Consider the following 27,068-nt stretch of genomic DNA (forward strand, 5'->3'; position numbering starts at 1 on the left):
AGCAGGCTCCATGCTGTGAGAGTGGAGCCCCATGTGGGGCTTGAACTCGTGAACTGTGAGATCATGACCTGAGCAGAAACCAAGAGTGAGATGCTTAACCAACTGAGCATGCAGGCATCCTGCATAATACTTTTTAAATTGATTACATGTTGAAATGACATTTGGGGTGTTTGGAATTTAATACAATATATTATTAAATTTAATTTATACCTGTTTTTATTACTTTTAAAAATATAACTACTAGATTATTTTGAATTATATATGTGGCTAACATTTTATTTCAATTGTACAGCACTACTATAGGATTTAGATTTGAAGGTGTGGCTTGAGAGCCAGACAGATCTAAGCTTGAATCCTGGACACTGCTTATGTGTCCTCAGGCAAGTTCAAGCCCACGTCGGGCTCTGTGTTGACAGCTAGCTTGTTAGGCCTTTGGCAGTGCATGACACATACTGTGTATTGTAGGTATGTAATGAGTCAGTGTTACTATTAGAGGAATGGTTTAGGAACTGGGGAATGTTTAATTTGGAAAAGACTTGAGAAGGGCGGAATGTAACATGTATCTTCAAGTATATGAAATTATGATAAAACCAGCAAGGAGAGGGTGGAGAAGAGGATGGAAGTATCTGACATTTATTGAGCCTCAGGTACCAGAGACTTCATACATATTAATCTCATTTCAATCTCACAGTACTTTAACGCACTTGACAGATGAAGAAGAAGTTAGTTACTTGGTAATAACAGGTAGAGTCAGTATTAAAACTCAGATCTGTCTGCCTCCAGAGATTCTGCTTACAACCTAAAATACTCTGATTCTAAGAAAACTTTGACTTCTTTTGTGTAGTTTCAGAAGGCAGGATTAGAAATGCTGGGTAGTGGGGCGCCTGGGTGGCTTAGTCGGTTAAGCGTCCGACTTTCGCTTAGGTCATGATCTCGCGGTTCGTGGGTTCGAGCCCCGCGTCGGGCTCTGTGCTGACTGCCAGCTCAGAGCCTGGAGCCTGTTTCAGAGTCTGTGTCTCCCTCTCTCTCTGACCCTCCCCTGCTCACGCTGTCTCTCTCTCTCTCTCTCTCCTAGAAATAAATAAAACATTAAAAAAAAATAAAAAAAAAAAAGAAATGCTGGGTAGAAATTATAGGAGACAGATTTCAGTTTTATATAAAGAACACATATAGGGATCCCAATGCTGGCGTCCAGTGACAAAAATGACTGTCTGGATGAGAATTAAATTCCCTTTCAGGAGAAATATTGAGGCAGAGATTATGGTAGGAAGAATTCTTGCCTGGAGTGGGAGATTGATCTATTTATTCTATCATCTTGATCTTTTGACACTATCCACTCTAAGTCCCAGTTTTTACTTAGTAACAGAGTTTCAGGCAATTGAGAAACATCTCCATCTACAAGTACTATTATAAGTATTATAAGGCAAAGCCTGGTAAAGTACATCTTCAAGTTGAGAAAATATGGTAGTTGAACCTTATGATTTCATAATCTTTAGAGACACCTAGCCTTAGTAATTCTTTACCTTTGGATTATTTTCATATTATGGAAACAACAGCATCATTATTAATAGTAACCACCAACAGCAAACACCCAATGACAAATAATAAGTGATACAATTCTTGCTCTTAAGGAGTTTGGTTTGCTGAGAGTCCGGTAAAACATCCCAGGTTATTTTGTGCCTAGTAATCTTCACTGGCTGCTGACTCAAGAGTTCACCTCCCTACCCCACCCCTGAATGACAGGCAGCATCAGCCATTTCATCCTCTTAATCTCAAGGCGAGGACCTAAGAAAGTCTGTTGCAGAGGGTAATTGGCCTATTTACCTGCTCCTTTCCACTTAGCCCAGCCAACCTAACCCCCCGTCTCTGGTTGACCAGGTGTTGAGGTGCCTCGAGGCAATAGGTTATAATAGTTAATGTGTTACATGTATCCATAAAAGATTAAAGATTAGCCCTATTTTAGCTGAACTGTAACTGTCTGTTTGGGTTTCTACCACTCTCAGGTCTGTCTGGGGAAGGCTGTGTGGTTTCTGCCCGAGGATAATTAACCCACTGGGTCTCGAATTCCCTAGACAGAGGCCTTTTGATAGCTCCCTTTTAGTACATGCTTACTGGGTACCATACCAGACTCTGCTGGAAGCACTTTTTGTGAGTCTGGATCATTCGTTTACTACTCATGCCAGCCTTCAGAAGCAGGTGAGGTCTTCCAGTCTCATAGCTGTAAGAATTGTGAGTCTTCCATGTGCTATCTTTAGAAGTAAGAGGGTTTGCTTCTGGTCTCTTAAGATTTCATCAGCATTAAGCCCTTCCTTGGGTCAGAGAGTCATATGCCATTATCTGCATTATCAATTCAAGTATTTTCTGGAGGAGACTCTGGGTTCAGCCCAGAGGGTATAAAGGAGCCCAAGGAGACTCCATGGAGAAGCAGAAAGGCGTGGGTTAACACACTCATGCTTAGGGTTTAAGATGGGCCCTGGAATCAAGTTGTTTGGGTAAAAATTCTATCACTGTCAGGGTGCCTGGCTGGCTTAGTTGGTAGAGCATGTGACTCTTGATATTAGAGTCGTGAGTTCGAGACCCATGTTGGAGGTAGAGTTTGCTTAAAAATTTTTAAATTAAACTTTATCGCTGTCTAGCCATATAAACTTGGGCAAGTTACTTTGCCTCTGTGAACCACATGCCCTCATCTCTCCAGTGGAGAGAATACTACTAATTTCCTCTAAGGTTGTTATGAGGATTGACTGATACACTTGGCAGGTAGCGAGTATCAATTAAAATTTTAACTATTCCCAATATCACTGTGGGATTTGGTCTCTATTAAACATGGATTAACAAACAAGCAAACACAGGTCACATCTGAACTCAGCTGGTACAGCTGGTACTTGATTTCTCTGAGTCTGTTTCTTTTCTGTCTGTCTGTCTTTCTTTCGTAAGTAGGCTCCACACCCAACATGAGATTTGAACTCACAACCCTGAGATCAAGAGTCACATGCTCTACCAACTGAGCCAGCCAGGCTCCACTCTCTGAGTCTTTCTTAATCTGTAAAACAAGGAGATTACCTACTTGAAAAGATTGCTGTGAAGATAGATGATAGATAGAATATAGATGATATATACTCATACACTGCCTTTAAGTAGCTTGGCTGAGGAGGCAAGGTATAAACATTAAAAGGAGAACTAATGTAAAGAAAATTTTAAGGAGAGTTGGTATGTCTCTGTGTGAACGTAACAAGCAAACCAACATATCATTGAGTCATCACTTAACTGTGTGCCTGTCGTAGGCCAGACATTGTTCCGGGCTCTTGGAATATAAGAATAAGCAGAAGACACAGCACTTTCTGCCCATGGGTCCTGTCCCTGTGCTTTAATAAAATCACCTCTTTTTTTTTTTTTTTTTCACAGAGAGAGAGAGAAGGAGAATAAAAAGGACAGCCTCAATCCCTCCCCTGACAGAGCCTACATTTTAGTGGAAAGAAGTGATAAGGAATTGTGTTTGACTGGCTTTTCTGCTTGCTCTTAAGGTTCTTTCTTCCCATTTCCTTGGGTGAATGAGTAAGAATGTGGCAATAACAATAATCATCATGGCAGAGAAAAGCTGAGAATAAACAAAGGAGGAAGTGGACACAGTGGGTCCTTCATAATGACCAAGTCAACCAGGGAGCTCATTCCCAACATTGTTGCCCTTCCTGCTTGTTGATTGCTCCCATTTGTTTGTTTATAGTGAATGGAATTATCTCAATTGGCAACTATGCACCAAAAACTGATGGTAGGTCCTACCTTCACATTATCTGCACGTGTAAGAATGGTTGAGGACTCGGATCCCAGGTCCCACTACAGTGAGAAAAAGAGAACCAATGGTAACTCTTAATGGTGCACATGAGCATAGCAATCCCCAGGTCACCAAGTGCCTTTAATTCATTTTAGTCCATTCTCCCACCATCAGCAGTAAGAGATAGGAAGAGGGGCAGTGGGGCAAAGGACAAAGAGGCAGACACACCTCACCTAGGCTGAGATGCCAACTCTCCCTTTGTAAGCTGGATGACCTCAAGCAGCGACATCCTCTCCTACAGCCATTATGAAGATAAAAGGAAATGTACATGACACATCTAGCACAGTGGTATGTAGTGTGACTGGGTCGCCGGCATAATGGCTGTCCCAATTTTACGGATATGGACATGGCTCAATGGAAGTCATGAAAAAAACTAAGCAAGAGCTGAGACTTTGTAAGAAATCTCCAGGTTAGAAGCATTCTTCATCACTGTTGTCTATTCTTCCCCCAGAAGAGGCAAAAATGGGCTGTGCAGGAAATGGAGACCATGCCAAAGGAGTGACTTAGGGAAAGAACTTCTCACGTGAAATCTTAGGCTCATGGACATACAAGTGAGCTTTTGGACTCAGTTCGGCTCCCTACCCACGACCCCATACAGCAGGTGGGGAAACCAAGGTCCAAGGAGCAGAAGGGACTTGCCTAAATGACTTAGCACAGAATGGGAGGCCCAAAACACTGGCTAGACTTTCCTCTTGCTATTTCCTTCTGAACCCAAGCTCTTTATTGTACAGACTTGTGGTCAGTTCTTTTTTTCTTTTTCTTTTTTTTTTTTTTTTTGTGATCAATTCTTGACCTTTCACTAGCCAGCTGTGTAATAGAACATCTCTAATGTTCAGTATCTGCATTTGTGAAATGAAATAATAGCACCTACTTCACTGGTCTGCTGTAAATAAATATTAAATTATATAGTGCACATAGGGTGCACAATAATTTAAATATTTATACATTTTGGGGGCTCCTGGCTGGCTCAGTTGGAGGAGTTTTGAGTTCAAGCTCCACAATGGGTGTAGAGACTACATAAAAAAATGAAATCTTTAAAAAAATGTGCATACATTTCCCATTTTACAGATGAGGAACTGAGGCTTGTTGAAACTTCCCTTGGTTCTCTCTGGTCAAAGAGAGAGCCTAGAAGAATCGAAGAAACCTCTGGCTGAATATTGGGTGGGCATAGGGTGAGCCAAGATCTCCTTATACCTGGTATTGGGAGCCACCTTTCTGTCCAGGAGATAAAGAAGACACTAACCACCCAGAGTGACCTTCCCTGCTCCTGCCGCTTCAATGCACAAACAGGTTGTGAAACATCTGGGTGGTGACTCAGCCTGGGGGCCTGTTCTGCTGGTCAGCGCAGGCAGGCTAGGGCTGTTTGGTTGAGCCTTGAAAGGACATCATGTCTAACAAACACGTTGCCTGTCAAAGCCCTGACGGGGGTGCCAAGCACAGACTGTGAACTCTGGTCCCTGAGGCGTCACAGATGACTGAACTGGGGTGCCCGAGTTGTATACAACATCTCCTGGTTGTTATTCTGACCTAATAACCAACCAGGGTCAATGTCGGGAAGAGGAGAATGTTTTAGAGACTGGGGAGCTCCTATTTCTCAAGAGGCAGTTTGAAATTGGTAGCCAGACCCCGGGCTATTGGTGTCCACATTAGGCAGACCTGAGTTCAGATCCTAGCTCTGCTGCTTACTGTCCTTGTGACCTTGGGCAGGTGGTTTGCCTTTGGTGGGTTTCAATTTCCTTCTATAAAATGCCCATTTTTTGAAAATTATCTTTTAGAGATAAAAGATGGAAATTTCCTGAAACATGGGAAACTCTCCATAAATTGTTATTAGGATCCTGTGCGAAGATCTTCTTCTTCCTCTACTCCAAACCAAAACTGTCCCTTCTGAAATGAAAGGATTTATATTGAAGAGGCACTTTCCCACTCAGCCAGAAGTGGTAAAATAGCAACGAGTATGATGCCCCACGGATACATGCTCCAAGCCAGGTTTTTTCATCACTATTCTATTGATTACTGAATTCATTTACTAATATTATAAGAGGAAGAGACATTTTGAACCAAGGAGTCTGGTAGACTGAAAATTGGTTCCCCAAAATATTCTGATCCTAATCTCTGAAACTGGTCAATGTTACTTTATATGGCAAAAGAGACTTTGTAGATGTGATTAAATTAAGGATGTTAAGATAGAGATTATCTGGGTGTGCCCTAAATGTAAGCACAGGAATCTTTATAAGAAGGAAGGAGAACGCTTAGTGGTTTAAGCAGCCAACTCTTGGTTTCAGCTCAGGTCATGATCTCATGGGTTTGTGAGTTCGAGCCCCGTGTCGGGCTCTGCACTGATAACACAAAGCCTGCATGGGATTTTATCTCTACTTCTCTCTCTCTCAAAATAAATAAATAAACTTCAGGGGAAAAAATTAAATAAATAAATAGAATAAAAATAAAAAGGAAAAAGGTACCACACATGCTAAAATGTGAATGGATGTTGAGAACATTATGCTAAATGAAAGAAGCTGGTCACAAAAGGTCTACTTATTGTATGGTTCCATTTACATAAAATAGTCAAAACACACAAATCTAGAAGAACAGAAAATATATCAGTGGTTGTCTAGCGCTGGGAGGATGTCAGGATTGGGGGCTGATGGCTAAGAGGTGCAGAGTTTCTTTTGGGGGTAATGAAAATGTTCTAAAATTGATCATGGTGATGATCACACAACTCTGTGACTGTACTAAACTATGTCATATAATTTATGTATATAAGCCGTATCTCAATAAAATTGTTAAAAATGACACTAAGAGCTAACATTTACTGAATTCTTCCCAGACACTGCCATCGTTTAAAGGCCTTCTTATTTAATTCTGGAATGATAACAATGTAATAACAACTAAACTTAGCACTTGCTATGTGTCAGGCACTATTTTATTATTTTAGAGAGCAAGGGAGGGATAGATGGAGAGAGAGAACCCCCAAAAGTCTCCGTGCTCAGCACGGAGCCTGATGTGGGGCCCAATCCCATGAACTGTGAGATCATGATCTGTGCCAAAACCAAGAGTCAAACGGTCAACTGACTAAGCCACCCAGGAGCCCTGTGGGGCACTATTTTAAAGCACTTTATGTGCATTAACTCCTCTCCATCTTAAGAAAACTGAGGTACTAAGAGGTTCAATAGCTTGCCAAGGCCACAGAGCTGGTAAGGGGTAGAACCAGGATTTCATCCCAAGTCACTGGACTTCTGAGCCCAAGATCTTGACAGTTGTGTTTGCCCACAGTCACCCCTGCACTGTAGGATTGGCCCCTAGACTGCCTGATTGGATCTATGGAACTTTCCAGTTCCTAACTCCAGTCCTTTGTGCTGCTCAGCTGAACTTCCTGGATCTTCATAATAGATTCCCTTCTGTAGCCTACAGCTTAGCAAATTTCTGTTATTTGCACCCAAAAGGGCCCTGGTTCAAAAAATGGGAGACTTCCTTCATACCAGGGCAGAGCAGGGGCTTCCTGAGCACACGGTGACCACTGAGAATGTTCCACTGACCCTGGCCCCCAGGGACCCCCAGAGACCATGTACTAGAGAAAAGACCAAGTGGATTCAGCATCTTCCAGGGCCAACAGCTCAGCAGCCCTTGCTGTATGTATTCCAATGTATAAAGGCCCTGTGGATGTTTATCTAATTAAAAATAAATCACATTGTGGGGTTTTAAAAATGTATAATTACTAAAGTTCATTTATAGGTAATAGTATACTGCACTTTGGTACTTTGGTACTTTGGAAAATGGTTTGGCAGTTTCTTAAAAACTAAATGGGGGCGGCTGGGAGGTTAAACATTCGACTTGGGCTCAGGTCATGATCTCGCAGTTCACAAGTTTGAGCTCTGCGTTGGGCTCTGTGCTGACAGCTCAGAACCTGGAGCCTCCTTCGGATTCTGCGTCTTCCAGGGCACCTGGGTGGCTCAGTCGGTAAAGCAATTCTGCATCTTCCTCTCTCTCTGCACCTCCCCCACTCACTCTATGTCTCTCTCTCTCTCAAAGATAAATATTTTTTTAAAAAATTCTAAATGCACAACTACCATACAACCCAGCAATTATAAACCTGTACATTTATTGTGGAAAAATGAACCCTCATGTTAGGACAAAAACCTATGTGTAGAGCAACTCTATTGGTAGTAGCTATAAACTGGAAACAACTGGATGTCCTTAGGTGAATAGTTAAACCATGGTGTATCTGCTGAGTACCACTCAGCATGGAACACTACTCAGCAATGAAAAGGAATGACATACTGATACACACAAAAGCCTGAATGAATTTCCAAGGAATGATGCTAAGTAAAAAGAGCCAATCTCAAGATATTACACTTGGAATAATTCATTTATATGACATTCTTTTTTAAAATTTTTAATGTTTTTAATTTGTTGCTGAGAGAGAGAGTGTGTGTGAGCAGGAGAGGGTCAGAGAGAGAGGGAGACAGAATCTGAAGCAGGCTCCAGGCTCTGAGCTAGCTGTCAGCACAGAACCAGACCCAGGGCTTGAACCCACGAACCGTGAGATCATGACCTGAGCCAAAGTCAGACGCTTAACCGACTGAGCCACCCAGGCATCCCCATTTATATAACATTCTTTTTTTTAAACCAACTTTTTAAAAAAATATATTTTTATTTATTTCTAGGAGAGAGAGAGACAGCGTGAGCAGGGAAGGGTCAGAGAGAGGGAGATACAGACTCTGAAATAGGCTCCAGGCTCTGAGCTGGCAGTCAGTACAGAGCCCGACGTGGGGCTCGAACCCACAAACCGCGAGATCATGACCTAAGCGAAAGTCGGACGCTTAACCGACTAAGCCACCCAGGCGCCCCTAGATAACATTCTTGAAATGATATTATAGAAATGGAAATCAGATTACTAGTGCCAGAGATTAAGGTGGGGGTGGAGGCAGGAAGGAGCTAGATGCGTCTATAAAAGTCCAGCTCTGGGGTGCCTGGGTGGCGCAGTTGATTAAGCGTCTGACTCTTGGTTTTGGCACAGGTCATGATTTCATGGTCTGTGAGTTTGAGCTCCACATCCGGCTACGTGCTGACACTGTGGAGCCTGCCGGAGATTCTCTATCTCTCTCTCTGCCCCTCCCCCACTCACTCTTTCTGTCTCTCAAAATAAATAAACTAATAAAAGGGCAACACTGAGGCACCTGGCTGGCTCACTTGGTGGAACATGCGACTTTTGATCTTGGAACTGAGTTCAAACCCCACACAGAGTGTAGAGATTATTTAAAACTAAAATCTTAAAAAAAAAAAAAAAAAAGCAACATAAGGAATGGTGATGGAAATATTCTGTGTATTGACTGTATCAATGATGTAATATTGTACTACAGTTTTGGAAGATGACATCATTGGAAGAAACTGGGTAAAGAGTACACAGCATCTCTTTGTTTCATATTTTACAACTGCACGTGAATCTGTAATTGCCTAGAAATAAAACATTTAATTTAATTTAAAAAATCCTGGGCCCTGTGTTCAAATTATGCTGCCACCATTTTTTATTAGCTCCGTGTCTTAGGATGGGTTATGTTTCTGGTCTGACTCAGCTTTTACTTGACTTGTAGATTTGTTATAAGAAATTATGTTATGCATATAAATGGCTATGTTCAGTGCCTGGTGCACTGTAAGGACTTAATAAATGTTAGTATGATTGCAGAAAATTTAGAAAATATAGGTAATTGAAATGAAGAAAGTATTTTACATAACCATTAATTCTACTGTCATTAACGCTTGGATCAATTTTAATATCTTTAGCTGCAAGTGAAATTAAAAAAACCACAATGAGGTACCCTTTCAAGCATTGTGGGTTCAAGCCCTGCATCAGGCTCTGCACTGACAGTGCGGAGCCTGCTTGGGATTCTCTCTCTCTCCCTCTCTCTCCATCCCTCTCCCACTCATGCTCACCCTCTCTCTCTTAAAATAAATAAACATTTAAAAAAAGGAATAGAGGGGTTGGTGAGGATATAGAGAAATCGGAAACCCTCATACATTGCCGGTGGGACTATACTATGGTTTATTCTCTGAGGAAAACAAGTTGGCAGTTCCTCAAAAAGCTAAACATAGAAATACCCTATGCCCCTGAAATTCTACAGCTAGATATATACCCAAAATAATTGAAAACAAGCATTTAAACAAGTACATGTACACACATGTCCATAGTGGTACTAGTCACAATAGCCAACAGGCGGAAACAGCACAAATGCCCATCAATGGACACCTGAACAAATTATGGTATATACATATAATAACGTTATATTCAGCCATAAAAAAGCATGAAGTATTGATATATGTTACAACACAGATGAACCTCAAAACACATTATGCTAAGTGAAAGAAGCCAGACACAGAATGCCATATATTGTATATTCCATTTATATGAAACACTCAGAACACCGAATGACGGTTCCCAAGGGGCTGGGGATAAGGGAGAGGGGAGAAACTACTTAATGGGGAAAGGGTTTTAGCCTGAAGTGACTAGGAAATATTTTGGAATTTTGCACAACTTGTGAATGTACTAAATGCCCCTGAAGCATGGCATTGAGAGTGGCTGATTTTATGTTATGTGAATTTCATCTCAATAAACTATTTAAAAAACAAAAAGCTCCCAGATTGAAGAGAAATTAAGAAGTGGGTACCTGGGTAGCTCAGGCGGTTGAGCGTCCCACTTTGGCTCAGGTCATAATCTTGTGATTCGTGAGTTCGATCCCCACATCTGGCTCGCTGCTGTCAAGCCTGTCACTACAGAGCCTGCTTTGGATCTTCTGTCTCCCTCTCTCTGCCCCTCTCCCACTTGCACTCTCCCCCCAAAAAAGAAATACAGTTTTTAAAAGAGAGAGAGACATTAAGAGGACTTCTGGTATTAGGTCCTGAGGTAGAATGGCTCTAGAATTGTATATTTCAGTACCTCAAAGATTTCATCAAGGACCAAGTTTCTTTCTAGCTCTGTTTTTTCATTTTCAGTTTGTTGGCATTCCTCCCTCTTCCATACTTGAAAGATGGTTGCCACAGTTCCCAGTACCACATGCAGATGTAACATATAGCTGCCTCAGATTGTAGTGGAATAAAGAAAGATACTTATTCCTGTAAGTAGCTCTCTCTCCTTTTAAGATAGCTCAATAAAAAGCTTTATTGAGATATATTTCACATAGCATACAATTCACCCATTTAAAATATACAACTCGGGGCCCCTGAGTGGCTCAGTCACTTAAGCGCCCGACTTGGCTCAGGTCGCGATCTCACGGTTCATGGGTTCGAGCCCTGCATCCGGCTCTGTGCTGACTGCCAGCTCAGAGCCTGGAGCCTGTTTCAGATTCTGTGCCTCCCTCTCTCTCTGACCCTCCCCTGCTCTCTTTCTCTCTCTCTCTCTCAGAAATAAATAAAACATTAAAAAAATAAAAAATATACAACTCAGTGATTTGAAAGATAACTACAGATTTGTGTAATCATCATCACAATCAATTTAGAACATTTTTTCACCTGAGGAAGAAATTTAATAACCATTAGTCTCCATTTCCCCCAACATATTTGCCACCTCCAACCCTAAGCAACAACTAATCTACTTTCTGTCCCTATAGATTTGTCTATTCTGGATGTTTCATGTAAATGGAATCACAATATGTGGTCTTGTGTGACTTATTTCACTTAGTGTAATGTCTTCAAGGTTCATTCATGTTATGAAATGTATCAGTTCTTCATCCCTTTGTATCAATGAATAATCTTCCATTACATGGATTTTCTTTATCCATTCATCAGTTGATGGACATTTGGGTTGTTCCCACTTTTTAGTTATTACACATAATCAACATTATATTAATTACACAAACATTTGTGGATAAGTTTTTGTGTAGACAGATATTTTCACTTCTTTTGGGTGTAAACCTCCGAGTAGAAATGTTGGGCCATGTGGTAACTCTGTGTTTCTCTTTTTCTAGGAACTGCCATATTGTTTTCCAAAGTGGCCACACCATTTTATATTCCCACCAGCACTATATGAGGGTTCCAATTTCCACACTCTCCTCCATAAGTCTTTTTTTTTTTAATTTTTAAAATGTTTATTTATTTTTGAAAGAGAGACAGAGCATGAGCAGGGGAGGAGCAGAGACAGAGGGAGACACAGAATCTGAAGCAGGCTAGAGGTTCTGAGCTGTCAGCACAGAGCCCGAAGCAGGACTTGAACTCTCAAACTGTGAGATCATGACCTGAGCCAAAGTCGGATGCTTAACCGATTGAGCCACCCAGGCGCCCCCCACCCCCTTTTTCAAAGTAGTAAGAAACCTTTGCTGGAAGCCCTCCATCAGACCCTCCTTTCTGTTTTATTGTCCAGAATAATAATTCTGTTTTGGCTACCCTGAAAACAATTACTGGCATTGCCATGTTGGACTTGGAGTTAAGTCTTCAGCTAAGCTCTGGATATGGACACCTTCCCTAAAAAGTGAATACCTGAACAAACTTGAGGTTTGTTGGACAAAGAAGAAAGAGAAACGAGGTTTGGGGTAGGTAACAATATTCTGCTGTAATGTCTTTCAGGCCTGTTTCTTATAAACGTATGAATACATTTTTAAACAAACAGAAAAAGATCATACTATATATATATTATTTTGTAACTGGACTTATCACTTGATGATATACTAGATATGTCTTATGTCTTCTATAACAATACATATTCATTTGTAACATGATTTTAATGACTGAATAACATTTGTGAGTGTTTTAAATTCTGTAACTTACAGAAGCCGTTCTAAGTTTGTCTTGGTACACTTAATTTTTTTTTAATGTTTATTTATTTTTGAGAGAGAGAGAGAAACAGAGCACAAGCAGGGGAGGGGAAGAGAAAGGGGAGACACAGGCTTCAGGCTCTGAGCTGTCAGCACACAGCCTGAGGTGGGGCTCAAACTCACAAACTGTGAGATCATAACCCAATCTGAAGCCGGATGCTTAACTGACTGAACCCCCCAGGTGCCGCTGTCTCAGCACACTTAACATCAGATTCATAGAAGAATTTAACTGCTGGCTCAGAAAGAAAGAGATGCATGATAGCAGAGACTAGTTTCTTGAATCCTGTCTCTCTCTTTTTTAAAAAAATTTTAATGTTTATTTATTTTTGAGAGAGAGACAGAGTGTGAGTGGGGGAAGGTCAGAGAGAGAGGGAGACACAGAATCCGAAGCAGGCTCCAGGCTCTGAGCTGTCAGCACAGAGCCCGACGCGGGGCTCGAACCCATGAATTGTGAGATCATGCGCTGAGCTGAAGACAGCCGCTTAAACGACTGAACCACCCAGGCGCCCCGAATCCTGTCTCTTTAACTCAAGGCAAAGAGTCAAGCGCCCTCTCTCCTTCTCTCCAAAAGGTGCTCCCTCTGCCTTCCCAGACTCTTGCTTCAACGCTCTCCCCCCTCTAGGGAGCTTACTTCAGTAATTGTCAAAATGTCTTCCTTTCCTTTCTCCCTGGCTGTTTCCCTCCTACTTTTCATGTCTCTAGAGCCTATGTAGAACTCCTTACAGTGACATTTGAGAACCCTCATAATTGTATTAGTCAGAATTCTTCTGCTCGCAAGTGACAAAAAAGCCAATCTCACGTAACTGAAGAGGATGGGTGAAGACTTCAGGCATATCTGGATCCAGAGGTTTAAAAACAATCAATCATAAAATATTAGTCTCTCTCTCTCTAACTCACTGTCTGTCTCTCTCTGTCTTTAGTCTATAAATTTGATTTTCCTTTCTCCTAGCTTCCTTGGTGGAACAGAGCTTCTTTTTCCCCCAAGAGATCCAACACAAGTGGTGGGGAGAATTTTCGTTGACCCAGCTTCCATTACATGTCCATCCTTGTACCAGTCACCATTGTGTTCTAATCGGCTAGACCAGACTCGATCCTGCACCCACATCTGGAGGTATAAAGGGAAGGTCAGGTCTACCAGAACTATATAGAATGAGAGTAGGGTAGGGGCGCCTGGGTGGCTTAGTCGGTTAAGCGTCCGACTTTCGCTTGGGTCATGATCTCGCAGTTCGTGGGTTCGAGCCCCGCGTCAGGCTCTGTGCTGACAGCCAGCTCAGAGCCTGGAGCCTATTTCAGAATCAGTGACTCCCTCTCTCTCTGACCCTCCCCTGCTCACGCTGTCTCTCTCTCTCTCTCTCTCTCTCTCTCCTAGAAATAAATAAAACATTAAAAAAAAAAAAAAGAATGAGAGTAGGGTAAGTGGATCTCTAAAGCAAAACAGGAGCATGCTATTCCCAAAAGGTGTAAAAGAGGCTGGGTAATACATGGTGACACCCTACCAGCGTGGCCATGGGGGCTGTTTAAAACTCCATATCCATTCTGGTCAGTTGCCACCCGTGCCCTTCTGGATTTTAACTCTTTGGAACATTACCCTTGCCATTTCCACCAGTCTTGATTTAATTTATTAACTTTCTCAACCACATCTTCCGTCCCTTCCCTCACAGACACACATCCTATGGCTCAACCCAGTGGCCACACTTCTCAGGACCCTGCTCTGAAGGAAGAGTCTGACTGTCTACGGTCAAGCCTACCCATCTTCAAAGACCACCAGCTTAGCTTCTGGCCTATTTCCTAAGTAGCTTCTACCATCTATTTCCTCCATGAAGCCTTCCTGTTTGGCCCCATCTGGAACCAACCTTCCATCTGCCCTACCCCCAGCGGAAAAGTTCTTTATTAGCACCTCTTTCATTGTCACTTTACTTGGAATGAGACTTGTACCATCTTCACCTCCCCTCTGAGACTCTCAGCTTGTTGACAACAAGGGCTGCATCTTATTAATCTTTCTATTTCCCAAAAGTCTGTTAAAATGATCTTCTGCCGCTTAATTAGTCCTGGGACACCGGGCAAAGCCCTTGACCTCTTTGGTCCCTGGTTTATTCTTTTATAAAACGGGATAATAACAGCCCTTGCCTCACAGTTTTGTTGTGAGGACTGACTTAAACACATAAATAATTTATTGAGCATATATTATGTGTATCGGAGCCACGACAAGTCTTATAAAGGGCAAATACTTAGTGTTGGCAGACCTGGGGGTCAAACATCCTTTTCTAAATTGACTATGTTCTTGGGGCGCCTGGGTGGCTTAGTCGGTTAAGTGTCCGACTTTCGCTTAGGTCATGATCTTGCGGTTCGTGGGTTCAAGCCCCGCGTCGGGCTCTGTGCTGGCTGCCAGCTCGGAGCCTGGAGCCTATTTCAGAGTCTGTGTCTCCCTCTCTCTCTGACCCTCCCCTGCTCATGATGTCTCTCTCTCTCTCCTAGAAATAAATAAAATATTTAAAAAAAAAATTGACTATGTTCTTAACTACTATTCCAAATGGCCTCCCACGTAGGAGAGGGAAAGCGCCCAGCACACGTAGAAGTGCAATGAATGTTGCTAAACATTTGACTCTGTTGAACTGAATCAAATTCTCTTGGCTGCACTTTCCCCTGGACTGTGGTTTGTCCCTTTCCAGTTCATCCTGCCTGTGCCATCAGACCACGTGACACCCTCAACCCTGGGCGGGGGTGGGGTGGGGTGGGGTGGGGCGGGGGGTGCACTTAATTCCTGCTGACCTAGAATGTGTTCCCCGAGCACTTCTGTAAACTGGGAGGAGCCCATGGGTTGTAAATCCTGGATTTGGGACAGCCCAAAGGTCTTTGTTTGCACTAACCCAGACAACAGCTGGGACTCCAGCTGAGGGAGAGGCAGCCTGGTGGGGGAGGGTGAATGTGTGAGTCTGCCCATCCTCCCCACACAGAGGAGTCCAAGGTCCAAGGCTGCAGGTCTCCTGTCTTGAACACGCTGCTCGCCCTTTGTGAGTTTCTGGTGGCACTTCTTCATTGTGAGTCTTCTCATCTCACAACAGCCTTACGGCTAGATTTTTGGGAAAAGCGCATCGGGGATCCTGATCCACCGAACTTCTATTCCTGCTCTTGGAAACATCCCCCCCCCCCAAGTTATTTGTTGTTCATTTACCAAGCACTTGATATGCACCAAGTGTTGTATTGAACATGTCATGTGTGTTATTTAATTCAGAATTTTTCAGATTTGGGACAATTAACAGAGTGACTGGAAAATTCTTTGTTGTAAAGAGACTGTTTTGTGCACTGTAGATGGTTAGCAGCATCCCTGGCCTCTACCCACTGGATGCTAGTAGCACCCACCCACCTGTGACAACCAAAAAAATGTCTCCAGAATTTGCCAAATGTCCTGTGGGGCAAATCATTCCAGGGTGAGAGCCACCATGGAATATATTCCACAATATACCGTGGAGGGGGGAAACAGATTGTAAAACAGACTGTTTAATATACTGCCATTTTGTTGGCATATTCAAGCATGGAGGGAAGATCTACAAGATAAATTCTACAAAAAACTGACAGTAGTACTCTCCAGGCATGGATTATTAGCAACTTTTTTTTTTTTATTTCTGCTTATCCGTATTTTCTTTCTTTCTTTTAAAAATGTTTTTATTTATTTATTTTGGGAGAGAAAGAGCACATGAGCAGGGGAGGGTCAGAGTGAGAGGGAGAGGGAGAGGGAGAGAGAGAGAGAGAGAGAGAGAGAGAATCCTAAGCAGGATCCACACTGCCAGCACAGAGTCTGACATGGGGCTCAAACCCACAAGCCATGAGACCGTGACCTGAGCCAAAATCAAGAGTTGGACACTTAACCGAATGAGTCACCCAGGAGCCCCTGCTTTTCTGTATTTTCTGATTTTTCTATAATGAACAGAAAACACCCCTTTTTTCCCCTTGTCTTTTTCCACAAAGAAATAGAGTTTACTCATAGGAAATACATGTAACAAAATAGTGAATAATACATTTAAAAAATTTAAATACCAGGGCCAGGGTAGACATAGAAATCAATGGAACAAATTAAAGAAATCAGAAATAGACTCACATATATTTAGTCAATTGATTTTTTTTTAATGTTTATTTTTGAGAGACAGAGAGAGAGACAGAGCGTAAGCAGGGGAGGATCAGAGAGAGACAGAGACGCAGAATCCAAAGCAGGGTCCATACTCTAAGTTATCAGCACAGAATCCGATATCGGGCTTGCCCTCACGGAAGGCGAGATCATGATCTGAGCAGAAGTCACATGCTTACCTGGCTGAGCCACCCAGGCACCCTCAATTAATTTTCAACAGAGGTAAAAAAAAATAATAATAAGAATTAAATGGAGAAAGGTTAGTCTTTAGCTAATAGTGCTGGAATAACGATATTTGAGGGGAGGGACTCCTGGGTGGCTCAGTTGGTTAAGCATCCGGCTTCAGCTCAGGTCATGATCTCGTGGTTTGTGGGTTTGAGCCCCGGGTGGGGCTCTGTGCTGACAGCTAGCTCAGAGCCTGGAGCCTGCTTCGGATTTTTTGTCTCCCTCTCTCTCTCTGACCCTCACCTGCTCATGCTGTCTCTCTCTCTCAGAAATAAATAAAACATTAAAAAAAGAAAATGTTTGAGGGGAAAAAAATGAACCTCTACTGTTACCTTACAGCAAACACAAAAATGAACACAAAATGAATCATAGATCTAAATGTTAAAGACAAAATTTCTGGGTGAAAAAAAGCATAGGAGAATATTAGTGTCACCTTGGGTTAGGCAAAGATTCCTTAGATGAAAACACAAAAGGTCTGAACCATAAAGGAAAAAAAAAATTGATATATTGAACTTCATCAAAATTACAATCTTCTTCTCTTCTAGAGAATGAAAAGGCAAGCCACAACCTGGGAAAAAATATTTACATTTCATATACCTGACAAAATATAAATCCAGAATATTTGGAATACATAAAGAACTTGTATTTACTTAATAATAAGAAAACAACCCAATAAAGAAAATCAGCAACGATTTAAAAAAGACATTAGACAGATATGCAAGGTATACATATAACCCATAAGTACATGAAAAGATGCTCAATATCCTTAGTCATCACAGAAATACAAATTAAAAGTTATGAGCTACTGGGCCGCCTAGCTGGCTCAGTTAGAAGAGCATAGGACTCTTGATCCTGTGGTCTTGAGTTTGAGCCCCACATTGGGTGCAGAGATTACTTAAATAAATAAAACTTAAAAAAATAAATAAAGGGGCACCTGGGTGGCTCAGTCGGTTGAGCGTCTGACTTCAGCTCAGGTCATGATCTCACAGTTTGTGAATTCGAGCTCTGTGTCAGGCTCTGTGCTGACAGCTCAGAGCCTGGAGCCTCCTTCACATTCTTTGTCTCCCCCTTTCTCTGTCCCTCCCCTGCTCATGCTCTGTCTCTATGTATAATAAATAAAAATGTTAAAACTTTTTTCAAATAAATAAATAAATAAAAATGATGAGTTACTATTACCTACCCATGAGAATGGCTAAAGTTACAAAGGGCTGACAACACCAAGGGCTGACAAGGAGGTGGAGCCATGGGCACTCTTACATGTGGCTATAAAATGATACAGCTGTTTTGGGGAAAGCGAATCAGCAATTTCTTATAAAATTAAATATACACTTAACACATCTCCTAACAATTTCACCCCCAAGACAAATGAAAATCTGGACCCACACAAATAACCGCTTTAGTCATCATAGCCCAAATTGAAAACAACTCTTATGTCCATCAACCGGTGAAGGAACAAAAAAATTGGAATATAGCTATACAGTAGTATTCTACTTGGCAATAAAAAGGAACAAACTACTCACATACCACGATGAATACACACAACAACATAATGAACATCAAAAGCAGTATGCTAACTGAAAGAAGCCAACCACAAAAGATTACACAATGATTACTTCTATTTATAGAAAATTCTAGAAAAGTCTAAGCTGTAGTGACAAAGCAAGAGAAGTGGCTGCTGGGGGAGGGGGTTGGGGTAAGGAACCGTTGGTAAGGGGTCTGAAATTTTGAGCATAAAATATCTTATATCATTAAACATTAAAAAATGTTTAAATGGAAAGCCTGGGTGGCTCAGTTGGTTAAGTGTCTAACTCTTGATTTTGGCTCAGGTCATGATCTCACAGTGTGTGAGATTGAGCTCTGCGATGACAGCACTGAACCTGTTTGGGATTCTCTCTCTCCCTCTCTCTCTGCCTCTCCCCTGCTTGTACATGTGCTCTTTCTCAAAATAAATAAATAAATGCTTTAAAAAAATTTAAAACTATTTTATATCATGATGGTGGTGATGGTTACATGACTGTATACATGGTCAAAACTCAATGAGCTGTACACTTAACACGGGCAAACTTTATTGTATGCAAATTACACCTCAATAAGACTCACTGTAACAATCCTGTTGCTGTGATAAACCTATCAAAATGGCTAAAATGAAAGTGACTGACTATACCTAGTGTTGGAGAAGATGTGGAGCAGCTGGTACTTTTGAACATTGTTGGTGAGAATGTAAGATTGTAGAACCACTTTAGAAAACAGTCTGGCATTTTTTTGTGAAGTTAAACATACATTTACCATACAACACAACGATTTCACTTCTAGGTATTTACCCAAGAGAAACACAAATATATGCTACAAAAAGACGACTGGGTATTCATAGCAGCTTAATTTAAATAATTGGAAACAAGCCAAGTGTTCACTAACTGATGAGGAGAGGAATGACTTGTGGCATATTCATACAGTGAAATAGCACTCAGCTCTAAAAAGGAATGACCTAGGGGGCCTGGGTGGCTCAGTTTTGCATGAGACTCTTTATTTTGGCTTAGGTCATGATCTCAAGGTTGTGCGATAAACCTCCGTGTAGGACTCAGTACTGGGAGTGGAGAATGCTTAAGGTTCTCTCCCCCATCTCTGCCCCTCCCCTGTGGTTAACCATCTGACTTCGGCTCAGGTCAGCTGCTTAATCTCCAGGTTAGTGAGTTTGAGCCCTGCATTGGGCTCTGTGCTGACAGCTCAGAGCCTGGAGCCTGCTTTGGATTCTGTGTCTCTCTCTCTTCCTGCTCCTCCCCTGTTCACACTCTGTCTCTCTCTGTCTCTCAAAAGTGAATAAATGTTAAATAAAAAAGAAGAGCAAACTATGAGCGGTCTTTAAAGACATTATGCTGAGCAAAATACAAAAAAGCACATACTGTATAATTCCACTTGCATGGAATTATAGAACAGGCTAAACTAGTCTATATTTGAATGCGAAACTAAAAGGGATGGCAAATAAATCCACTGAAGATAGTTAAGCAGGAGGACATATACAAGGCTATGTTTCAGGAGATGACTTAAAACATGTTTGATATAATCAGAACAATGAGAAGACAATGGGGTTTTCTTTTTCACATAATTTATTGCTATTTTTACATTTTATTTTATTTTTTTAAAATGTTTTTCATTTATTTCTGAGAGAGAGAGAGAGAGAGAGAGAGCACGTGAGCAAGGGAGGGTCAGAGAGAGATAACAGGATCTGAAGCAGGCTCCAGGCTCTGGGCTAGCCAGCAGACACGGGGCTCAAACCCATGAACCGTGTGATCATGACCTGAGCTGAATGAAGAAATGAGTGATTAAGAAAACTACCCTGTAGTGACAGAAAACAGAGAGTGGTTGTCTGGGGGACACAAGAAAGGGGGTTGGGATTTGCTGCAAAGGGCAACACAGGAATCTGATTTGGGTGACAGTTGCATAGGCATGTGCTTTTGTCAAAACTCACAGAACTGTATGCATTTAAAACCCGCACAATTTTAGGGGTGCTGGGGGAGCTCAGCTGGTTAAGTGTCCGACTTCAGCTCAAGCCATGATCTCACAGTTCATGGGTTTGAGCCCCACGTCAGGCCCTGTGCTGACAGCTCAGGGCCTGGAGCCTGCTTCAGATTCTGTGTTTCCCTCATGCTCTGCCCCTCCCCCGCTCATGCTCTGCCTCTCTCTCAAGAGCAAACAAACACTTTAAAAAGTTATTTTAAAGTGTGCATTTTATTTTATGCAAATTATACTTTCGTAAGTTTGATTTGAAAGGAAAAACACATCAGGGTAGGGAAGAGCAGATTCGGGGAGAAGAACTCCCGGGGTGGGGGTGGGGGGCAGACAGTAAAAGTCAGAGAGGCTGAAGGTTTCTGCTTTTGTTGGTCTGTGTGGCTTTGGCTCTGAGCTTTGCTTCTCCAAAATCTTAACCTATCTTTAAGGCCTAGCTGCAGTGTCACTGCTTCTAGGAAACTACCATGGCTTCTCCAGCCCACCATCTTTGAATCTTTGATTGATCTTTGAAGTCAATGTTGATTCTGCATATTAATATAACAAAATCCTCCATCGGTGATTTCAGTTTATTAAATGCTTTCAACCCATTATCTTAGCTGATTCTCACCTTAACAGCCATTCAGGGCAAGGATTATTCTTCCCATTTAGAGTTGGGAAAACTAAGGCTCAGGAAGGGAAGGAACTTACCTAAATCTTACAGCCACAAGTTAAAACAGAACCTGAACTAGAGCCTAGGTCTCTAGTGCTCCTTTCCCTAGAAAGCAGTGGAGGGGTGGGTGGAAAGAGCACTGCTCAGAGGGCCTAGAACTCCCACTAATTTACTTGGGAAATTCCTGGGAAATATTAATCTTGCTAGACCTCAGCTTCCATGGCTGTCAAATGGGTGAAATCACTGCCTTTTGTATAATACCAGGTTTGGAGTTAATATTGCCTTGAATAGTCCTTGGCTGACAAATGAGTGATCAATAAATATTTAATGCAATTAACTAGTATTTACTGAGCACTTACTCAGACACTCTGGTAGACAGTGGGGATAAAGCAGTGAGCAAGGAGACAGGTGACAAAGAATATTATGAAAAGTAGTGAAGACAAAAAGAGATGGGGATGGGATGGAGTGAGGTTAAGAAATGGGAATCAGGTCAGAAGTCTGATGAGGTGATATTAAAGGTAAGAATTGAAGGTTTAGACGGAGCTAGCCCCAGACAAGTCCGGGAGAAGAGCATTCCAGGTCTTTGGAATTCTATATTATCTTGCATTTCACAACTCCTCTCTCACAGATGAGGGAACAAGCTATTAGCTAATTGAGTGGCATTGAACCAATCTCTGTCTTCCACTGAAGGGACTGAACAGGCAACTCTAGCAACATTTCCTCTTTTTTTTAAATTAATTTTTTTTTTTACAAATAGTTTATTGTCAAATTAGTTTCCACATAACACCCAGTGCTCATCCCCACAAGTGCCCTCCTCCATGCCCATCCCCCCTCCCCCCCACACCCATCAGTCCTCAGTTTTTGTCAGCATTCAAGAGTCTCTCATGGTTTGCCTCTCTCCCTTTCCCTCACCATTTCTCCCCTTCTTCTTCCCCTTGTTCCTCCATCAAGTTCCTCCTAATCCTCCTATACGTGCAAACATGATATTTGTCCTTCTCTGCCTGACTTATTTCGCTCAGCATAACACCCTCAAGGTCCATCCATGTTGCTGCACATGGCCAGATTTCATTGTTTTTCATTGCCATGTAGTATTCCATGGTATAGATAAACCACATCTTCTTGATCCATTGGTCTGTTGATGGACACTTAGGCTCTTTCCATGTTTTAGCTATTGTGGAGAGTGCTGCTATGAACTCTATCAACATTTCCTATTTCGATCCCAACAACAATAATTTTCTATGGTAATGTTCCCATTTTATAGGTGAGGGAATTAAAGTTACTGAGTCTCATGTAGGTACTTGGTTCTGTTTATTTATACTACTCTGCTTTGTTCCAGATGGACGTGCACGCAGATGTGAGCCTCATCCGTCTGGTTCCAAAGTCCAAGTTCTTTCCCCAACATCAGACTGACGCAGAGTGTCTGAGAGTGGCGATGTAAAAACCAGGCAGGCAGAGGCAGCCAGAGCACAGTCCACAACGTGGGGGAAGCTGCTGTTTTGGGACCACTGCACCCCCAGCCCCTGCACTAGATGAGGCATCCAGATGGATAGACACCTTCTATTCCACATATTTTATTTATTCAGCCACTACTAGCCACAAGGTCCTGCTCTGGGCTCCAGAGATAAAGCCGTGAACACGCTAGACAAAAACTTCTCCCTCCATGGGGCTTGCAATCAAATGGGGAGATGAGTGAGTCACAGGAAAGACCATAATTAATACTAAACAGGAAAAAAAATGCTTTGGAGAAACAGAAGGACTTGGTAAGATAGATCAAAGAAGGAAGATGTGTAGTCAGGGTGGAGATGGGGAGCTAGAGAAATCTTTCCGGATGGGGGGAATTTTGCATCTAGGTTCAGTTATGCCCATCTGTAGAATGGAGCTAATGATAGGCTCTGCTATACATGGCTGTCGTGAAGATTAAAGAAGTTCATATTTATGAAGTCCTTAGTGGAGTGCCTGGCACGTAGAAAGTCTTAAATACATCTTACCACCTTCTCTATTCTTCTAATAAATACTATCCACAGTCTTAGTTCAACTGCTCTGACAAAAAATACCTTAGACAGAGTGGCTTAAACAGCAGAAATTTATTTCTCATGCTTCCAGAGTCTGGGAAGTCCAAGATCAAAGTACCAGCTGATTTGGTCCCTCATGAGAGCCCTTGTCCAGGTCATGATCTCATAGTTTGGGGGTGGGGAGCAAGCTCTCTCGTGGCTCTTATTAGGGCACTAATCCCATCACAAAGTCCCCAGGCTCATAATCTAGTTACCTCCCAAGTCCCCACCTCCAAATATCATCACATTGGGGGTTGGGGTTTCAACATACAAATTTGAGGGGGACACGAACATTTGATCCATAGCATCTATGTTGTAATACACAACGAAATCTCCTTTGAAGACTTCCCATGGCCCACAGGATAAAATCCATGCCCTGCAAGGCCATGACAGATCTGCTCTGGGCTTGCTCCTTAGCCTCACCCTTCCTCATGGCCACCCATGATTTATTTATTTCTAGGAGAGAGAGAGAGAGACGGCATGAGCAGGGGAGGGTCAGAGAGAGAGGGAGTGACAGACTCTGAAACAGGCTCCAGGCTCTGAGCTGGCAGTCAGCACAGAGCCCGACGCGGGGCTCGAACCCACGAACTGCGAGATCATGACCCAAGCGAAAGTCGGACGCTTAACCGACTAAGCCACCCAGGCATCCCATTGTTGATTCATTTTCTAGTTTAAAGTTCTTTGAGGTGTAAAGGTAGATTGTTTATTAGAGATCTTTTTTGATTCTTGATATAGGCATTTATCTATACAGACTTCTCTCTTCGAACTGCTTTTGTGGCATCCCATACATTTTGTTATGTTGTATTTTNGACAGACTCTGAAACAGGCTCCAGGCTCTGAGCTGGCAGTCAGCACAGAGCCCGACGCGGGGCTCGAACCCACGAACTGCGAGATCATGACCCAAGCGAAAGTCGGACGCTTAACCGACTAAGCCACCCAGGCGCCCCAATAAAAAACATTTTAAAAATTTAGATACCCAGAACTGGGACAGAAGCTCAAGGCCCACCCCCCCCAGGTACCAGCAGGGAGGTCAGAGGTGATTCAGGCCTGAGGGGAAGGACTCTCTGTTGCTATCACCAGCTGAGCCATGGCTTTTCTCAGGAGCAGGGCCATCACACCCAGGCAGCCTTGGGAGAAGATGGGGCACTCAGACAGGGTGCTTAACCTTCTCCCCAAACAGGAAATGACTGGCCCGAAGTCCCCAGCCGTGGGAGTGGGGATGGGAGTGAACATCGAGTCTGGCCCTTTCACACTGCAGCTATTGCCTCCAACCTCGGAAGAAAAGGTCAAGACAGGAAGCTGTGGGACGGACATAGGGTGGTGACAAACTATGACAAGGATCTGAAGGTTCAGGCTTGTGAGATCTCGAGCAAATCGTCTCGTCTCCCCTCTCCGCTCTTTTATTTTCACCATCTGTAAGCAGACCCTGAGGTGGACATTTGCATACAGGAGGTTTAATGGGGATCAGAACCATAGGGCAGGGGGCAGAGGGCGGCAAGACAGGGCACGAGTTGGGCTGTGGCACTCCTGCAGCGTGGGGCTCGTAAAGGGAGCACTAGAGGTGGGACTTCAGGGCCGTTTCCCGTGGGGGCATGTGGCCAGGCCTTTGTATACGCCTCTCCCATCCACTAGTCATTGAAGGCAGACTAGAATGGCTGGAGGGGGCATAGCTGTGGGCGAGGTAGCTCTCTTCAGTCCAGGGCAGCTCCCAGAGAGGGACTCAGCTGAGACCCTGCAGCTACCAACACTCCCAATGGGGTGGGGCCACAGGATGAAATAAGGGCCACATGGTGGGTTGCCTACCACAGCACCCATTACGGAGGAATGCAGATTAACAGTTTTCTTTCCTTTTTTTTTTTTTTTAATATTTTTATTTATTTCTAGGAGAGAGAGAGAGAGAGCGTGAGCAGGGGAGGGTCAGAGAGAAAGGGAGAGACAGACTCTGAAACAGGCTCCAGGCTCTGAGCTGGCAGTCAGCACAGAGCCCGACGCAGGGCTCGAACCCACGAACCGCGAGATCATGACCTAAACGAAAGTCGGACGCTTAACCGACTAAGCCACCCAGGCGCCCCAGATTAACAGTTTTCTAACTCTCCCACGGAGCCCCCAGCTTCCAAGGAGGTGCAGTGGGCGAAAAACTGCTTTTCTTGGGTGGGTTTTAGTTTCTGCAAAGGTCCGACATATTTCTTTGGAAGAAAAAGCCCTGCTGTCAGTTTGTAAATGCTCCTATAGCACCTCCGATTTCCCCTTTGAGCTCCTGATCATAATTATAATTTAAGTAATTAGTTGTACTGATCTACTGATTGGTCTCTTCCACTTGACAATAAATCCCCCAAAGGGTAGGAACCAGGCCTGTCTTGTTCACTGCTGTGTCCAGTGAATTCACACAGTAGATGCACAATATGTTAAATGAAAGCTGGCCTTGGCAGCGGGACAGGAGAGTTGCTCAAGATGCAAATTTCTCAGCTCTGCCTCCAAACACTGGTTCTCTCAGAGGTGCCAAGGCACAAGTTTGAGAACCACTTCATTCCACTTGTCCCAGGGCTCTGGTGGATGTTTGCAATCTGCTGGAGGAGCCTCACCCAGATCCCGTCCCTACCTACTCTCACAGTCTTCCAAAGCCAAACAATAAATCAAACCACCCGGCAACCAAGGACAGACTCCAGCCTGGATAGGTGTGCCCAGGTCCTGGATTGCAGGAGGAAGTCTAGAACAGACTCGTTAGAGCCAATCTGGAGCCCAGCATTTTCAGTGCCACATGCTGGGGCGCCTGGGTGGCTCAGTTGGTTGAGCGTCTAGCTTTGGCTCAGGTCGTATCTCGCGGTTTGTGGGTTTGAGACCCACATCAGGCTCTGCGCTGACAGCTCAGAGCCTGGAGCTTGCATCAGATTCTGTGTCTCCGTCTCTCTCTCTCTGCCCCTCCCTTGCTCATGCTCTGTATCTCTGTCTCAAAGATAAATAAACTATAAAAAAATTTTTTTCAATGCCACACGCAAATTAACTTGAATAGGATGTCTTTTAAATATTGTTTTTAAAGTTTATTTTGGGAGAGAGAACAGGGGGAGGGGCAGAGAGAGAGGGAGAGAATCAATCCCAAGCAGGCGCTGTGCTGTCCGCGCAGAGCCCAACATGGAGCTTGAACCCATGGACTGTGAGATCATGATCTGAGCAGAAACCAAGAGTCGAACACTTAACCAGCTGAGCCACTCAGGCGCCCCAACTTGAGGAGGATTTTTTTAAATTCAGATTGAAGGCCTCGGAAGTTTGGGGACAATAGCAATGATCTGGAATCAGAGTGACAACTCTGAGTTGGGTGATGTTGGGCAGGTATATAAATACTGAATGAAATAGCTCACTAGGGCTGAGTGCCAGCCACCTGGACTGTGCTAGGTGTTTTGTATGCATTATCTAGTCCATACAACCTTCCTGTGCCCATAGGTACTGCGAATTGAATTTTCTTATGGTTGAGATAGATACTAAACATCAAAGCTGGAATTCAAACCTGGGTGTAACTGTTGGGTAGGTGTTCCATAGACTTTGCCTTGAGGTTCCTTTTTCCACATCTATAAAATGGGAACACCACTCCTTGCTCACAAGGTTGTAAAGCTTGATAGTAAACTTGAAAACATTTGGCAAAAGTCATTCAATAATGCTACCTGGGAAAGAACTGAAAACGTTTGCCTGTTTTTAGGGCAGAGTAAACTTGAGGCCCAATGAAATTAATCAGCTCTCCCCCAACCTGGGGGTAAGAAGTGACTAAGTCAGGACCAGAATCCCAGTTTTGTATTCCAAATCTGATTTGTTCTCTCACATCCCCTTAGATGACTTAGAAAGAACAAGTATATAAAAGGCCACAAATATGAAGAGGGTAAAGGGAAAAGGAAAC

The 27,068-nt window shown here is 43.0% G+C and overlaps 1 non-coding gene across 1 annotated transcript; it reads right to left on the minus strand.

The window, feature by feature from the left end:
- Nucleotides 1-2,943: 2,943 nt before the first annotated feature.
- TRNAK-CUU lies at nt 2,944-3,016 on the minus strand. Its single transcript has one exon. It is a non-coding gene; the product is annotated as a tRNA-Lys (tRNA).
- Between the last annotated feature and the right edge of the window lie 24,052 nt (nt 3,017-27,068).

Source organism: Hyaena hyaena, unplaced genomic scaffold (assembly GCF_003009895.1).
Source record: "Hyaena hyaena isolate Hyena2069 unplaced genomic scaffold, ASM300989v1 scaffold_3, whole genome shotgun sequence".
Lineage (NCBI taxonomy): Eukaryota > Metazoa > Chordata > Mammalia > Carnivora > Hyaenidae > Hyaena > Hyaena hyaena.